Source organism: Lactuca virosa, chromosome 6 (assembly GCF_052849685.1).
Source record: "Lactuca virosa cultivar CGN04683 chromosome 6, Lactuca_virosa_CGN04683_v6, whole genome shotgun sequence".
NCBI lineage: Eukaryota > Viridiplantae > Streptophyta > Magnoliopsida > Asterales > Asteraceae > Lactuca > Lactuca virosa.
In genome coordinates this window covers 39,661,975-39,666,927 of record NC_136431.1, presented here as the reverse complement: position 1 = coordinate 39,666,927, position 4,953 = coordinate 39,661,975, and the positions used below count along the sequence as shown (strand labels likewise).

At 35.8% G+C, this 4,953-nt stretch overlaps 1 non-coding gene across 1 annotated transcript; it reads left to right on the top strand.

The window, feature by feature from the left end:
* Window positions 1–4,555: 4,555 nt before the first annotated feature.
* On the top strand, window positions 4,556–4,661 carry LOC145123061 (small nucleolar RNA R71). Its single transcript, XR_013714941.1, has one exon. It is a non-coding gene; the product is annotated as a small nucleolar RNA R71 (small nucleolar RNA).
* The last annotated feature ends 292 nt before the right edge of the window (window positions 4,662–4,953 follow it).

Below are 4,953 nucleotides of genomic sequence, written 5' to 3'. Positions count from 1 at the left end.
GCTAAAACTAAACATGCTAGGGTTTATAAATATCAAACAAAATTAATATCAAATATAATCATCCAACATCGAAATCAACACATATGGATCAAGTTCATCTTCACCAATCAGAAGTTATAGGTGCTTAGCCTCTCATTGTAACAGAAAAGCACATTATATCTTATGTAACATAAGCTATACGTGATTATAATAAGCAAACGAACTAGATCAATGTTGAATTCTTCTAAATCTTCTTCAATACTTGAGCTTCTCTAGAATTTCGATCTTCTTTTGGGTTTCTATGGGTTATTAGTCGCAATTAAACTCATAAAACCAAATGTATCTCCTTTGATTTCGACATAATGTCCAGGTTTTTATAATTGTAGAAATCTGACCACCACATCGTGGTTGACCACCACAATGACGTGGTCCTTGAGTAAAACCCGTGTCTGCCTAGTCAACCTGATGGTCGCGATTTTTCCATTTTCCGCGTCATGTTCTTTAGAACTTATTTCTTCTTCTTTTATTTTTGCTCCTGTTTCCTGCTTCCAGCTCCTCATATGCTTCATTTTTGTCCCGAACAAGTCTCCGCCACTACAACACATATTTGTAAACATAATAAGTATCTTTTTTTCCTTAATAATCATAATTGTAGCTAAAAGTATTAGAAATATGCATTAAGTATGTAGTTAATTATGAACATATCAAAATACCCCACACTTGACTTTTGTTGGCCCCCCAAGCAAAACTGATTTTATAATCATCATATCATGATTTTAGCTACCAACGCCGCACTAGACAATCCATTTTGGGCCTCTCCATTACTCCAAGACCGAAATGCATGTATTTGTGTCTATATTTTTCCTAAGAAATTCTCAATCCTTAATACTCATAATCTTCATAAACAATTTTCCACTTCTTTTGAACAACACTCATTTTATGCATCCCTCAAAATCTATCCCCATAAAACTTTCTTAACCTCAAGGTATGTTTGGTTAATCGCCCAAGCATACATATGAAAAAAATAACCTATAATAACTTGGCAAATTTTGCCTTATTTTTGAGTCTTCGATAAATTTGAGATTTTCTTCATGATATTTCTTGATCTTCATAGCTTTGTAGACTCTTATTTCCGAAACTTTTGCAACTTGGTTTTTTCTTTTCAACTTTTTCTCTTTTTTTTTCTTTTCTTTTTCTTTTTCACAATTTTTTTTAATTTTTTTTCTTTTCTCACTTTTTTTTACTCAAAAACTAAACATCCTAGAAATTCATATGCTTGAGCAAGGAAACATAACTTCAACCCTTATTGGTTAGTGTGTTAGTCTTATGTACAATGATACATAAGCTCTCTTAGATTCATTTCAGGTACACGATGCCAAATATATTGTAGCCCTCAAACTAAGCAAGATCGTATTTTTGTTCCATGATTTCACTAGGATATGGAAGCCTTAAATAACTATAACATATGTTGGCTCAAATAAACGTTGAAACACGCATTGGATCATCCCACACAACGCTAGCAGCCTAAATCTCAACATAACAATTTTTTTAACTAGATTCAATTTTAGATTATTGTTTCAAATCTTGCTTATAATTTTTTAGAATCCTAGTCATTCTTCAATTTTATTTTATTTTATTTTATTTTTTTAGAATGCTTGCTTTCCTAGATTCAATCCCCTACCTCACACTTAAATGATGCAATGTCCCCATTGCATACTTAAACAATTAAAGAATATATAAGTAAAAAGGAAGAATTGGAACTGACTTCCTTTGGGTAGTAGTGGCGAGATCGAATTCTGAAAGTGTGTGGAAAGCTTGGACTTATCGTATAATGGCTGGAAATAGTACTTTAGGACTCTTCTCATGTGAATGCAAATGTGCCAGCTTGAAATAAATCAAAGAACCAATCTTGAAAAATATGTTGAACTGCTGCTACGTCGTGCGAAAGCAACGCCACAACGTGGTATAGTGCTCAAAGTCGTATTAGTCGCGGATTTTAAAATTTCCACGACGTGATCTAAGTATGACATATCGTGGTTTAGTCAGATGTTGTCGCGATAAAATAAATTGCCACGAATTGGTGATGATGGTCACTTCGTGGTGTCTTCTTAGAGAATCCTTTAAGAACCAATGTAATGCATCTACTCTTCGAAATACGTAGGACCATTCCCAATCTTCTCTCCTAGTAAATATTCATCACAATTCTTTTCTCCTCATTATGTGGGAACCCCACACTTATTCAAAAACATGATCTCCAATGATGATATTAAAAAATAGCACAACTTGTTATCCATTAAGCCCCTTCACCGCTTCAAGTATCTTTAATTTTCACTACGAAATAAATTTAGAAAACTATAGAAACATATAATCAATTAGTTAAGCTAAAAGTAAAAACTAAAACCAAACTAAAGACGAAAAGAAATCAAAGGAAAAGAAAATGCAAAATCTAAAAATTGGTTGCCTCTCGAAAAACGCTTCTTTTTTAGGAGTCATGAGTCGGACTCCTTCTTACTCTACGTTGTTGCGGTTGGGAGTGGTATCTCCCTTTTCTTCTTTTTCTCCTCACATTTTCGCTTGTAAGCTTGAACCCTTGTATTGCATTCCTTTTTTGATTTCTCCTTCTTCTTTTTATTGGCACTTTCCTTATGTTAGGGTTTTACCCCTTTTCCTTACTTCTTTTCCTTGTTCATCTTCTTACCATCTTCCTTAGGACCTTCCTTGTTTACCTCCATCTTGACCATAGTTGGCACGTCTAAGTCCTCACCCATGCCTTCACCAATTATCTCCACTTCCTCATACAAATCTTCTTCTACTTTATCAATATTCTATTCTTCTAGAACCTTAGGTGTAGTAAAAGCGATCACTTCAAATGTCATGGGAATTAATGCTCTTGGTTTCGAACATTTGACTTGTTTATCATGAGGCTCCTCCCAAACCTTCAATTCCTCTTCCATCATATTCTCTATTTCAACAAGCTCACCAAGATCTTCTTCCATATCATCTGCCTTTGACACTTCATCTTTTGGTTTTTCATGATTCACTTTTGGACTCATCTCAAAGGTATTTGCTTCATCTTCCACACGAAGTATGAGCTTTTAGTCGTGGATAACAACTAATGCTCTTGCGGTACTTAAAAATGGTCTTCCTAAAATAACTGGAAGGCCTTCATCTTCCTTCATGTCGAGAACCACTAAGTTGATTGGAAAAAATAATTTTCCCACTTTCACTAGTAAGTCTTTAATGATTCCTCGAGGATATGTGGCCGAGTGATCTGCCTATCGAATGGTCATCCTTGTGTGTTGGAGCTTTGGTAATCCGTGATTTTGGTAGAAAGAGTGTGGCATGAGGTTAATTCTTGCCACCGAATCGGCTAAAGCATTAATATAAGTGGAGTTACCAAATTATCAAGGCAATGTGAGTTGACCTGGATCTCCCATCTTGATCGGTAATCCTTTGATAATCGCGACTGAACACAACTCATTAAGAACTATGTTGTGGCCTTTTACAACTCCTTTCTATTAGTCATAACATCTTTGCAAAGTTTAGAAGTTTAGCCATTGATTTGAGGAATGGGGCGTTAATCGAGAGTGGGAGCACTTGTTCCATAATTTTCCTTTCTTCGGGCTCCAGAGAATGTTTGATTTCTTGAGATGGGAATGGAAAAGGAGGCTTAAATGAATAAAGAAGAAAAAAAATTCATCCACTCGAGACCACGACGTGGTGATATCACCACGAGTGGTGAAGCATCAGAGTGCACTTCACTTTTTGAACTTTTTGCATTGGGATTCTCCTGTTCCAAACATGACTTTGACTATATTGTAGCTACTTCATATGTCATTATTGGCTCAGAATGAACCTCTTTTTTGGTGTACATCGCCATTACATGAAGTTTTGACTTTAAGTCTTGAGTTTTAAGTGGTAATCTTTCATTGACAAGTGTAGTAAGTTGCCTGAGTTGAGTCTCTATATTATTGATGGAATCTTGATGATTTCTCACATTACCATCAGTAGTATCATGTCTCTTTTCAGATGCTTCCATAAATCTATGAAGTACTGACTCAAAATCCATCTTCTTTTCGGGTGGTAGTTGCTCTTTTTGATAGAGGCCTCTATCAGTTTGTCTATACTTCTCATCTTTTTGCTTTTTTCACTCTTCATATGGAAACTATTGGGCTTCCTCTAATCTTCATCATACTTGTCACCACTTGAGTAGAATACTTGTGCCTTCTTATTCCTATTTTCATCCAAGTCACAATCCTTAGTTAAATATGGACCACTATAATTATCACAACCAACTCTTATCGCATGAAGGTATTGATCTAATTTTGTCATTCGCCTATCCATAGTATCGAGTTTAGCTATGATTTCCGCAAAGTTCTCATTCCCTCCACCTCCTTTTCCTCTAGTAACATCATCTCATGGGTTGTGGTACTCACGTGAGTGATTTGCAAATTCTTCAATCAACTCTTTGATACTTGTTGGCTCCTTATTCTTCATTCTCCCTTGCGAGTCAAGAAATTGTCTAGTTGTGACATTCACTTCATCATAGAAGATGGAAACTTCTCGTAGAACATTAAGATCATGTTGAGGGAAACTTCTAAGCAAGCCCTTGTACCTCTCCCATGCTTCATACAATGCTTCTCCAACCTCTAGTTAAAAATTATCAATCTTTTTCTGTCACTTTGAAATCGTGGAAGGTGGACTAAATTTCTCAATCAAAGCATCAAGAAGAGTTGCCCATGTAGTAATGGATCCGGGTGCTAGAGACTATAACCAAATCTTGGCTTCACCGGTAAAAGTCACCGAAAGCATCCTTAATAACATAGATTCGTTTGGCACATTGGGAACATGAAGGTAGTTTGCAATGTCTTTGAACTCATCAATGTGCTTGAAAGCTTCTTCATACTCTTTCCAGGCGAAAGGTATGTCCTTGAGCATGGATAGAATGTGCCCTTTTAGCTTGAAACTTCTCTC